This window comes from Pinus tabuliformis, chromosome 4_2 (assembly GCF_031772625.1).
Source record: "Pinus tabuliformis cultivar Carrire ecotype Pingquan chromosome 4_2, CPIR1, whole genome shotgun sequence".
Taxonomy (NCBI): domain Eukaryota; kingdom Viridiplantae; phylum Streptophyta; class Pinopsida; order Pinales; family Pinaceae; genus Pinus; species Pinus tabuliformis.
Genome location: NC_142304.1, coordinates 512397366 through 512411328, shown reverse-complemented (window position 1 = coordinate 512411328; position 13963 = coordinate 512397366).

The window sequence follows — 13963 nt, the reverse complement described above, 5'->3', positions numbered from 1 at the left end:
AGAAGAAATGCAAAAGATGCTAGCTGCAGTATTCATTTATCCTATCTTGGATAGTGAGTGGATTTCTCCTTTGGTGTTGGTTCCAAAGAAAAATGGGAAGTGGAGTATTTGTGTCGATTGCATAGAGTTAAACAAAGCAACAAAGAAGGACCATTTCCCTCTACCTTTTATTGACCAAGTGCTAGATGGCCTAACAGGGAAGAAATTTTTCTCTTTCCTAGATGGGTTCAGCGAGTACAATCAAATCCAGGTAAGCCCAGAAGACTAGGATAAAGCCACCTTCACCTCTCCTTGGGGTACTTTCGCTTATAGGGTCCTTCCTTTTGGCCTATGCAATGACCTTGCCACTTTCCAAAGGGCAGTCCTGAGTATCTTTGCCGAGCTAGTCCATGATGCAATAGAAATTTATATGGATGATTTTACACCCTACGGGTGTGATTTCCAAGAGGCTTTGTCCAACTTAGGTAAGGTGTTGAACAAATGCAGTGAAATGAACTTGTTGCTTAGTCCTGAAAAATTTGAGTTCTTGATGACTGTAGGGGTTGTTCTAGGTCATTCAATATCTTGGAAAGGACTGCAGGTGGACCCAACTAAAATAGCCATCATCCAAAGGGTCCCACCTCCGCAAAAACAGAGGGATGTCAGAAGTTTTCTAGGTTTAGCTAGATACTATTAGAGATTTATAAAAGACTTCAGCAAGTTAGCTTCTCCTTTATTTGGGTTATTGGCCAAAGACTCTGAATTTGTATGGTCAGAAAGCTATCAAGAGGCCCTGGACACCTTGAAGGACAAGTTGACCACTGCACCTATTCTCCGAGGCCCAAATTGGGCCCTTCCTTTCCATATACATTCTGATGCCTCTCACAAAGCCATAGGAGAAGCTCTAGGCCAGATGGATGACAAGCTACCTTATGCCATTTACTTCATTAGTAAGAATTTGTCAAAGGTCGAACTGAACTATACATTGACTGAGAAGGAGCTCCTAGTTGTTGTGCATTCATTGAACAAACTTAGGCATTACATTATAGGTTACCAAACATTTGTACATACTGACCATGCTTCAATTAAATACTTGATGAATAAACCTGATGTAAATGCTCATATTATCGGATGGTTGCTTTTATTACAACACTTTGGTCTAACTATTATTGATAAGCCTAGCAAGGAGAATGTTGTTGCGGACTTTTTTATCCACCTTAACTTTTCCTGCAGGGGAGGAAGGAATGGTTGATGATTAGTTACTGGATGAACACTTATTTTCCATTTCAGCTCTCTCTCCATGGTTTGCCAAAATAGCAAACTACTTGGTGTCTACACAGTTTCCACTGAACTTGTCCTCCAAAGAAAAAACCAAGATTGTGAGGAAGAGCGCCCCATTCACTTGGATTGAGCACAACCTATTCAAACTAGGCCCAAATCAAATTTTAAGAAGATGTGTCAGGGAGGAGGAAGTCTTTGACATCCTTCTGACCTGTCATGATGGGCCTTGTGGAGGACACATTGCAGCTAACAGGACATCATTCAAGGTGCTACAAGTTGGTTATTACTGGCCCACTCTTCACCAGGATGTGAGGAGGTATACTAGTCAGTGTGATCGGTGCCAGAGGATGGGGAAACCTACCCCAAGGGATGAAATGCCTCTGCAGCCTCAAGTGATTTTCAAGCCATTTGACAAGTGGGGCATGGATTTCATTGGACCCACTGACCCTCCATCTAGGAAAAATCAATACATCATTATGTGCACTGACTATTTAACCAAGTGGGCTAAAACCAAGGCTATCAAAGCAGCAACAAAGGAGAAAGTGGGCGAGTTCTTAAGGGACTTGTATTTTATAAGTTTGGGTACCCTAGAGAACTGGTCACTAATAAAGGCATCCAATTTACCTCCCACATGATTAAAAATTTGTTAAGATAGCACAAGATCAAGCATAGAACATCCACTCCTTACCACCCACAAGTTAATGGGAAAGTGGAGGTGACCAAAAGATTGTTGGAGGGAATTTTGACCAAAGTAATAAGCAGTAGTAGAAAGGAGTAGGCAGATAGATTAGTTGAGGCCACTTGGGCCTACAATACCACTTGGACGACCACCACTAGGTTCAATCCTTATGAGTTGGTCTATGGGAAGAAGGCCCTGCTATCCATTGAATTTTAATACAACACCTTAAGAATGGCAACACAACTAGATCTAGATCTCACCAGGGCACAACAAGAGAGATTGCTCCAGCTGAATGGGTTAGATGAGTTTAGAATGCAGGCCCTCTTGCACATAGAGGTGACTCAAGTTCAAAGGAAGATATGGCATGACAAGAACATAAAGGAAAAACAATTTCAAGAAGGTGATTGGGCTTTGTTGTATGATTCCAGATACAAGGATTTTAAAGGCAAGTTAAGGACTAGATGGTTAGGGTCTTATATCATAGGAAAATGTCATGATAATGGTTCAATGTAGATAAGAACCATTGATGCAGAGGTTATTTCTTTACTTGTCAATGGGCACAGATTGAAGGTCTATAAGAAGCCCTTGTCAAAGAAAGAATTCATTAATGACATCAACAAGACAATGATGGTAGTGGAGCAAGTCTCAACTTCTACCCCATCAAGTCACTGAAAAAAAGAGAGGAAAGAAAATAAAGAGATTCAGGTGAAAACCTCCATGAGGCACCTAAGTCCCACTGTTGGGTTGAAAACCTATTGAGGCAGCCCAATGGTGTCAAAAAAATAAAAAGGAGATAAAAAGATCTCTGGGTGAAAACCTCTTTTGAGGCACCCAGGGCAAGCAACTAGGATGAAAACCTCTTGGAGGTAGACTAGTTGTTTTCAAAAAAGAGAATATATATATATATATATATATATATATATATATATATATATATATATATATATATATATATATATATATATATATATAAGAGAAAAGAAAAACTTTGAAAATGTTGTTTGTAGGTCAGTAGGAGGAGGATTAGAGCAATAAGAGAGGAGAAAAAGGACCTATATAGTTCATGTTTTCATTCCTCCATTCCATATTCTTCATCATCCCATCATTCCCTCCATTTGTGCACTCATCTAGCTCAGTTTGCAAGGGTTCTGTGTTTTCTACAGGATTCCCTGAAAACCTACAAGATGATCCTATAAGAATTACAGTGGCTTGGGAATCCCAAGGAAAGTGACCCTAGAGCAAGAGGATGATCTTCTTGTGTAAAAAAAGGAAAAAATGTTTACTTCACCACCTCATCACCATGCCTCTCTCCACCATGATTACCCCTGCATTCATCCAATAAGTCAGTTTCAAAAAAAAAAAAAATGAGTACAATTATCAAAAAAAATAAAAAATAATAGAGGATAAGAATAGAGGGCAAAGGGGACAACACCCAAAGGCTATGCCTCTCATCTATCAATCACTAGACCCCTTCTCTACCCATGACAACAATCCTCATGCTCCAAAAGTGAAGGAATGGATAAAAATTTAGGGGATAGGTAGCTACAGGACATCCTATAGGTTTCCTGTAGGAAATCTTGTAGCAACCTATCCCACAAAACAAAAATTTCATAGGTTGCAGTTAGCTTCAGCATGGAGATCCCAATGTTAAGGAAGCTCCTCCAGGGTTTAGCAGCAACAACAGGCTCATCAGCATCACCATCCAGTACCTGCACATCAAAGAAAAAACATCAAAGGAGGACAATAAAAAAAGAAAAGAAAAACACATGCAACAAATACATAGCAAGGACATCACTCTCCAACAAGCAGCATCAAGGCATCTTACCACAGGTATGTCATCTCACTTAAACTCTCTCATTAGCATAACATGATTAAAAAATGTAGATTTGTGAAAGAGTTGGTTTTATAAGCAAAGGTGGCCAGTTAACTTGGCCACCTTTGGCCAATCAACGAGGAGAATACATTTAGTTCCCTACACATGTGGCAGCAGTCAAATCAGGAGAAAGAGGAGATGAGGCCAAAAGTGGTTAAGTTACAGATGATTGAAGTGGGAGATGATTACGAGGTAGGAGGAATGATGAAGTGGTAGTGGGACCAACGGTCCAAAAGTGGGTTCTCGTACTTCGGTCGCCAGCACACTATCCCACACAAATCACCTATATGAGGAAATAAACATTGATTCCCATGCATAAGAGGCATTCACAATCTCAAAGATACATTGAAGCAAGCTTACTCTTAGCCCCTTAAGGAGTGTCTATAGGAGAGACAGTGAGAAATTTTACAGCGCAGCATCACCTATAGGATCCTACAGGAAAACCTACATGATCCTATAGGAGAACCTATAGGATATAAAAAAGTCATTTACAGGATTGGCGGTGAAGATTTTAGATGGGAAAAAACCAAAGGTTGGCTTCATCAGGTAGTGACAAGGAGGTAGTAACTATACCTTCCCACACTTTCCAAGTTAAAAAGTATAGAAAAAAATTCTATTTTGTTAAGGATATTGTAGTTTAGGGGAATTGTATACATAATTGTCATTTAAAATCTCTCACCCATTATAATTTGGAATTAAACCCATATAAGCCTCCACATTCATCAGAGAAAAATGGCAAGGGGATTTAATAAGAGCGAACCCACAAACACAGTGAGAATTCATCGGAACCCACTTGTATTAGAGATCTTTACAAGACACAATTGGATGGGTTTCTTTGAAAAAATGAGGGGATATGATGATGAGGTAGTCAAAGACTTTGCTCTCTCACTCATACCACTGACTAGGACCCATGCCACTGATGTGGAGAAAGACCTCTCTATAGAAATCACCCCTGAAGTCATAGGCATGATCACCATACTTCCTTTAGGGTTGTCATGGAGAAAGGAAGACAAGGGTAACTGTTTGGTCAATTTAGTGTATCCTAAATTGATATTTAAAATGTCAATCCCGGAGTCATAAACTGCCGAAGTGAAGTGCATTGTATGTGCAAGATAACCGATTTCTTAGTGTTTTGTCATTTTTGAGTTTTTTTAGTTTGTTTTTGGGTTTATCTTCTGTGGATTCCCTAGTGTGAGATGGCGAAATTGAAAGTTAAGTATGGATGGTAATGGTGATTTCTACAATGATTTTCCAAATTTTAAAGTTCTCAAAAAGAAGGTTTCAAACTGACTGTGATGAAATCAATTCTCAAAAGGAAATAAATGTACCAAATCAGTGGACTAGTGACAATGGCCCAGTATCCTTACTGCTGTGTGAAAAAGAAAATAAAAGCTGAACTCAAAGCAACTCAAAGACTGAAAGCAAAGCAAACTAAATCACACTACTTCAACCCACATTCTGACCCTTCACCTTTCGACTTGCTCCGGCTATAGGAAGTAATCATAAACAAGCCGAGTAATATGATATCTAAATTGTAGGAAATCAAATTGCATAAAAGGAAACTAAGATTTAACTACTCATTCATATTTCAATACTTGAAAATGACATAAGTAATTTAATCTCTAACTTGCAGGAAAGAAAACTAAATCATACTACATCAAGTAATATTCTGATTCCTCACTAATTGAGTCGCTTGGCTATAGAAAGGAAATCATAAACAGATGAGTAATATGATATCTAAGTGGCAGAAAAGTAAATAAGCAAAGCAAAACTGAAAGAAATGACAATGCTGGAATTAAAACTCAGTAAATGAAAATCAGCAGAAAGGACAAGATGATCTCATGTCAGTAGTAACTAAAAATATGTAAATTTGCCCGGGTTGCCTACAAAACCTGTAAGAAAAGCACTGATCAGCTAACAGTTAACATAAAAGGAAATATGGACAGCAGTTAACCATGAACATCAGAACAGCGTAATATATACAAGCTAATGATTATAAAAGCAGTAAATGAAAGCAAGTAAGAAACTATACAGAGCCTTGGTGTACAGGGGCCCTCTGCAACCTCAGCCAGTCAGTACTCAGTCACAAATCGAATTCAGGAATGTTGTCTTCTCATATATTAAAGTGCAGTAATAAGACAAGAGTAAATCACAGTACAGTGGGTTTATAACAATAGTCAAAATTACATCTGAAAAGCTAACTATCCAGCATATACCAACGCGTTATTTATAAGTGAAAATGCTGCAACTAATTCCTAGATTCTACGTTGCCAAAGAGACACGTAAATCTCCACGACCTGAGATCTAGCGTTATGGTAATCATGACAGTTAAATCCATGGAGTGGTGCTGCTCGATTCAGTTCATGGGTTGATCTACAGGTGTGCCAATACCTCTGGAAATTGAGGATCGTGCCATGCAAACCTTCACGTGGGAAAAACAGAGCCGTGCCACCGTAAAACTCTTGGTTTGGCCCTTCCTTTGACTGTCTTTGACCATGACTGATTATGGGTGATTTGGCTGAACTGAGGGGACACGCTCCATGTACATGTCACTTGCAGCATGCCCATGTGGCCGGTTTCTCCATTGGACACCTGTAACATAGTCTTTAACAAAATGGCTGCAGAAACTTGAGCTGGCTGCAGAAAGTGACAAGTTTCCGTAGCTGCTTGAACAAAAATCTAAATCAAACAGCAATCATAAACATAGTTAGGAAACCATTTCATAAGCTCTTTTTAGACTAATATGCAATGATTTGACAGCTTGGTGGATTAAGTAAATGGAAAAGAAGGCTGAAAAGGTATATAGGGAAGTGCAGGTTTGGGACTCAACATACCCCCACTGTGAAGGTGTTGCATGTCCTGATGCAACCAAAATTTAGTCATTCCCCTCTAATCCATATGTTCTGAAGCTTCTGCTAGGACATCTAGCCCTCTTTTCTTCTTCTTTGGTGCTACCACCATCCAGGGTTTCCTTATTAGACATTTGAATTTGAGATTGATCAATGCACTGCTCAACTTCTTGCACTTTTTCTTCAGTTTCTTGTTTTTCTTTTGCCATAGTCCCAAATGAAGCATAGTGTTATCATGAATAATTTTATCTAATTTGCTTTGCTCCTTGAGTGCTTCATTTTCTTGCTTGATATGCCTGTTTAGAACCTCTAATTCAAATACCTCCTGCTTCAAGGAATGAACTTGTGCATCTGGTGGCAGAGTGGTACTCGGACCTGCAATTGATTTTTCTAAAGATTCCAAGTAGTCATATACCTCCTGTTGATTGGGATCTACTTCAGGTGTCTTTCTTGGACTGAGTTCAAAATCTTGTGGAGGAGGAGGACTGCTCTCTAGCTCTGGCCGAGAAGGGCTTTCATCATGTGGAGGATTAGTTTCAATACTTGGCTGAGGACGAGGTGGACTACGGCCAGCTGGAGGTTTCTCGGGTGTCTCTCCACCCAAGTCAATAAAGTGGGGCCGTTTTATTTGTGTTTTACTCCCCTTTCCTCTTAGCCTGGTGCTTCTCCTTAAGTATGGTGGACTAGTACTCCTTTCTTGTATACTTTGTTTCCCTTTTTCCTTTTTCTTTGCTATAGCAGCCTGTTCTTGAAGATGCACTAATCTCTCTGACAGTGGTTGATAATCCTCTTCTATGGATGGCTCAGGTGATTGGTAGACTTCTTGGATGGTTCTTTTGCCTTTCTCTTTTCTCTGTTTCTTGTCTTTAGTTCCGTTCTCTTTTTCTTTTTGACCAACTTCTTGAGTTTCTGTAGTAGGGGAGTCTTGGACTATGGTATTCTTTTCTTTTCTCCTACTTTTTCTTGGTGTCTTTGGTGTACTACTTTCAGAGGCCTCAGATGGCTCTTGAAAGTAGTTTCTTATCAAGAATTGTTCCCAGGTATCTTTGTTTTTCTTTAGTTGGTCCTCAATGAGAATTTTTACAAGTCCATGATGATATAGATGAGGTTCTATATTGCCTATGTGTTTTTGGACTGTAATACTCATCTTCTTCAAACTTAACAGTAAGAAATAAGGCAAATTAAGAGTCTGACTCTCTAAGAAATTCATCAATAGTCTAGCATGGTACATGTACATTGAACCAAAGCGTCCTTCACAAGTGATAAATTTTTGGATAACTAACAGCAGACTGGCCCATTCTTCCTTCAATGCATGAACAGGAATTCCTTTAGTAAACATAGTGGTGTCCATACCTGGGTTTCTTAGCATAATTCTCCATGCCTATTCATCCACGCTTTTGTTTTTGAACCATCGCTCACCTTCCCGGGGTAAGCCTGTGGCAGCTGCTACTGTTGTTTCAGTCACTGTGAGCTTCAAGTCTCCAATCTCCACCATTTGACCATCGAAGGACCGTGCAAAAGCTTTGGTTACCTCTTTATTATAGCCTTTAAACTTTTGGATGAAGCGTAACCATTTGGCTTTCTTCAGCAAATCTTTTGCTTGAGGGTAACCTTCTAAATATTTCGGTCCTTCTGGCTCTGCCCTTAGTATTTTTCCCATTCCTTCCTCTGTTTTGAATTTCAACTGAGGATTCAATTGCGTGTGAGGGTTTAGCAGAGGGAAGGTAGCTCAGTTGCAGGGTTTATGGTAAAATGCAGTGGCTGCAATCAGTAGTAGGTAACGAGAATGCTTCGGATTACAGGCGGAACAGAGGATGAGCAGTCGCAAATGAGTTCACAAGTTGAAATGCGTGTATGTGAAGAGGATGATCTTAATAGAATGGTAAGTGAACTGAGTGGAGTCGATATTTTTGAATTAACGGTTGCGTACGAAATATCACACGTTTTAATGGATGGCTGCGGGAAATGCAGTGGAGAGGAGCCGTAATGGGATAGGTCACATCTCATGAGTACAGGTGGTAAATGAAAGTGCAGTCAACTTTTAAACCCGAAAATCAATCATGAGACCGTTAAGAAATGAATGCATGGTGTGTGGAGTAATATCGTGGAGTAGGAGTGGGTAATGGAGCTATCGTACCGAATCATTGCACATAGTAGAACTTTTATGGTTTGATAACTATGCATAATCATGACTTTAATTGCTATTTGATAAAAAAAATTTCTCATACATTTGGAAACCTTGTCATTTCTTGCTCATAGATTTTAACCAACTGCTCTTCCTTGATGTCTTGGAGATGCTCCATGTCTTCATAGCATTTTCTCAATTACTCTTGCATTTTCATGATTATTTCACTAACATTTTGACTGTGAATTTTGAAAAACAGAGTGGTGGTAGCTGCGGAAATCGTTTCTGGCTGCGGAAACTAATTCCAGCTGCGAAAACTGGGACAGCACCCACTTAGCTGAGCAAAGATAGTTAGAAAAGAACTAACTGAGTGAAAATAGTCCTGAAAGGGACTTTTATTGATGAAATGAAAATGAAATGAGTGGAATGGAGTGAAAGTGAAGCAGAGTGAAGTGAAATGAAAATGAGAATGAGATGGAGATGGAGTGAAATGGCAAATGAGGTGGAGTGAAGATGGAAAAAGAAGGAGAGGAGAGATTTTTTTTTTTGGAAAATATAGAGTGTCAGGTGTCCCTGATTTTCACTCTATATTTTCTGTATAAGACTGCCAATCTATGATTGGTTTTTAGGCTTATACATTTTTTTTTTTTAACTGAAAGGAACAAAGGCTAGGCTGGTGGGGAAGAAGGGTTCTTCTCCACCAGCCTTATTACAGAATTCTCTTGGAACATTTTGACAAATTCCTCTTTTGAGAGTGGCTTATGATAAATTTTCAATCGGTGGACATTCACAATAAGAGGAGTCTGAAATTCATCAATGGTCTTGATTCTTACCACTCCATTGTTAAAGACTTTGTCAATCTCATATGGCCCAAGCCAATGGGTCTGGAATTTACCTTTGAAGTCTTTAAACTTGGAATCAAACAGTAGCGCCCAATCTCCCTCTTGAAACTTTATCTCTTTGATATATCTGTCATGCCACTTAGCTCTTTGATGTTGAACTAGATCAGTCCTTAAAATTGCTTCTTGTCTGATATCATATAGCTCATTCAGCTGCTCCATTCTGCGCTTTTGGGCTTCTGACAGATTCATCCCCAACTGGACTGCCATCTTGAAAGTCTTGACTTGAAACTCAATGGGGAGCAGGACTTCTTTCCCATAAACAAGTTTATAGGGAGAATGTCCTGTTGTATTCCTCCATGTAGTTCTGTAGGCCCATAAGGCTTCAGGAAGCCTCTCTGCCCAATCTCTTATGTGTAGATGGACAGTTTTGGTGATGATGCTCTCAAGAACTTTATTTATAGACTCCACCTGGCCATTTGCTTGCGGATGGTAAGGAGTAGATTTTCTGTGCTTGATTTTGTATTCTTCCATCAGCTTCTCCATCAAGTTAGATGTAAATTGACTTCCCTGATTTGTCACAATTTCTCTTGGGACACCAAAATGAGTAAAAATATCCTCATAAAGAAAATGAACAACTGAATTTTTAGTGGCAGAAGGCAATGCTTTGGCTTCTACCCATTTAGTGACATAATCAGTGCATACCAATATATACTTCTTCTGTTTAGATGGTGGATTAATGGGTCCAATGAAATCTAAAGCCCATTTTTCAAAGGGTTCGATTAGTACCTGTGGTTGTAATGGCATTTCATTTGAAAGAGTCGGTCTCCCAATTCTTTGGCAGCTGTGACACCTTCTGACATATTGTTTTGCATCTTTGAAAAGGGAAGGCCAATAATATCCTAAAGAAAGGATTTTATAGGCCGTCCTTTTGTCAGCAAAGTGTCCACCGCATGGTTCATCATGACATGCCTTGAGGATGTCAAGCATTTCATCTTCCCGAACACATCTTCTGATCACACAATCTAGCCCTGTTTTAAACAATTCATTAGAAATCCATGAATAATTCGAACTCTCCTGAATAATTCTTCTTTTTTCACTAGGAAATAAATGTGGAGGTAGCTTTCCTGTAACCAAATAGTTAGCAATATCTGCATACCAAAGAGTCTTAGTAGTTACTGCAAATAAATATTCATCTGGAAACTTATCCTCTACAGGAGAATCTTCATTAGTATTTTGGATTCTAGACAAGAAATCAGCTACTGTATTTTGTTTCCCTAGTCTATCCAACACAGTAATATTGAATTCTTGTAAAATTAAGAGCCATCTTGTAACTCTGCCATTAGTAACAGGTTTTTTCATTAGATATCTAATTGCAGAATGATCAGTATGGACAAAAGTTTCATAGCTTGTTATATAATGTCTAAACTTATTGATTTCATGAACAACAACTAAGAATTCCTTTTTAGTCACAGTATTACTTTAACTCAGTGGGAGTCAAATTTTTACTGGTGTAGTAAATGGCATAAGGAACTAAATCCTTTTGACCCAACACAGCTCCTAGAGCTGTATCTGAAGCATCTGTAGAAATATGGAAAGGAAGTTTCCAATTTGGCCCTCTCAAAATGGGTGCTTCAGATATTCTTGTTTTCAAAGTTTCAAATGCAGATTGACAATCAGGATCCCATTTGAATTCACAGTCTTTTGTAAGTAATTTGAAGAGTGGAGATGCTATCCTGGTGAAGTTTTCAATAAATCTTCTATAGTATCCAGTAAATCCAAGGAAACTTCTAACATCTTTCTGACAATTTGGAATAGGCAACTTGGAGATGACTTCAACTTTTGACCTATCAACTTTAATCCCATCCCCTGAAATATGATGTCCTAAAACAATCCCTTCAGTAAACATCATAAAGCATTTTTCATGACTCAACGAAAGGTTTGTTTCTTTACACCTTATAAGAACTTTTTCCAAATTCTCTAATGCCTCTTCAAATGAATTACCATAAACTGTAAAATCATCCATATAAACCTCTACACAATCATGGATTAGATCAGAAAAGATTCATAATACTGCCCTTTGAAATGTTGCGGATGCATTACATAATCCAAAAGGAAGTACTCGGTAAGCAAAAGTTCCCCATGGACAGGTAAATGTGGTCTTATCTTGATCTTCAGGTGCTACCTGAATTTGATTATAGCCACTAAAACCATCCAAAAATGAAAAATACTTTTTGCCTGCTAAAGTATCTAATACCTGATCAATAAAGGGTAAAGGAAAGTGATCCTTCAAAGTCGCTTTGTTCAATTCCCTGTAATCAATGCATACCCTCCATTTACCATTCTTTTTAGGTACTATAACCAAAGGAGAAACCCATCGGCTATCTAAAATTGGATAAATGAAGTTTACATTGAGTAGTTTTTGGAGCTCTTCTTTCACTATCTCCCTACGGTTTGGATTCATCCTTCTCTGAGGTTGTCTGATTGGTCTACTATTTTACTCGATGTAGATGTGATGAATGCAAGTCTTAGGGTCAATACCTTTCATATCCGTATACTCCCATGCAAATGCAGTAGAATGTTTTTGCAAGATTTTGGTTAGCTCTCCCTGTTGTGATATTTCCAAGTTTTTGTTGATATTCAATGTTTTACCTAGAAAGATCTCAATGGCGGAACTACCAAACTCTTCCATAGAGAAAAGAGACATTTGTCTAGATGATATATACTCAATGTCAGAATCTAACCGAAATTGTGTGTGGTCATATTCTGAAGATGTTTCAAAGGTTTCTAATGTGTTCAGAATTTGACTATCTTCACTGATTTCAGAAATGGTAAAGACAGGTTGTATAGTATCCTCATCATCAACCCACTCATTATCTCCTATTTATGTAATTGCTTTTGCTGGAGGATACAGATTGAATTTCTTTGTTGAATTACCATCAGAAATATACATATCCCCAGACCTACAACTGATAAAAGCATCAGTTGTGGCTAGCCAAGGTCTTCCTAAGATGAGAGGGTGTCCTCCTAAATTACTCTTGGGAGTTAAAATCATGAAATCTACTGGATATTCCCAAGAGTCTAAGGAGATCGAAATGTCTTCTAATACACCACTTGGTTTGATAATTGATCGATCTGCAAGTTGCAGTAAAGTAGGTGTAAAAAGAAGATTAGGAAGTTTCAGCTGTTCCATAGTCTGTCTACTCATAATTTTAATAGCAGCCCCTAAATCAATCAAAGTATTTGGAATTTCTACCCCATTGATATGTGTTTTGACAATTGGACTACCGGGATCTACATACTTCTGCAGAGTAATTTTTCCCATCATGACATCTGCAATTTTTCCTACCAGGTGGATTCTTCTTGTATCTCTTGGTTTCCTTCCTGGTCTTTTAAGACTCAACTCCTTTATTGTTTTTGCTAGAATAGGAATCTCTCTAATGGCTTGTAACAAGGGAATCTTGATACATACATTCTTTAATTCATCTAGAAAATCATAGTCAGGCAACAAGATTTGTTTCTCCACCCCTTTGTCAATTTGTAATCTTTCAGGAAAAGGAGGTGTGGATGAAGGTGCAGGTTGCTCAACTATAGGAGTTGTGGGGGTTGATTCCTTTTCTTTTTCTTTTTGAGTACTTGGGTTTTGAAGAGATGCTTCAGAACCTTTATTGGCTCCAAGAGAATCTTCCTCAGAAATGATTTGCTTTTGGGCATCTATAGAAGGTTTATCTAAAACTCTACCAGATCTGAGTTGTACATCATTGAGAGGAACAATCATATAGGTAGGAAATTGTTGACCTTCTACCATGTAAGAATTTTGAGGGTTTTTATTGTTGGGGTTTGGAAATGGCTGGGAAGGAAGTTGATTTGGCTTTTGTTGGAATGGAAGCAAGAGTTGAGAATTTGGATTCTGTTGAGAAGGTTGTTGTTGTTGTGGAAATGGCAATGATAGTTGTGGATTTTGATTTGGAAGTTGTGGAGCTTGTTGGTTTTGAAAAGATGGAGGATATTGATAAAATTGAGCAAATCTCCCATAAGGATTTTGCATACCTTGTACCCATGATTGAAAAGGATTTTGAGGTTGGGACCAAGGTTGTTGCCAAGGATTCCAATTCGGTGGGGGTTGAAAGTTCATAGAGTTGTTAAACCTTTTTGTTTTGTTGTCCCTGCCAAGGTCTCCTTACAACAAAACAGAGAGACTCAATTGTCTTTGGATCTTCTTGAAAGATAGCTTTGAGTCCAGGAATTGAAGGACAATCCTTGGTCTCATGATTCTCTGAACAAATCACACATGTTTCTACAACTTTTGCATCCAAGGGACATTCCCTTAGAGCATGT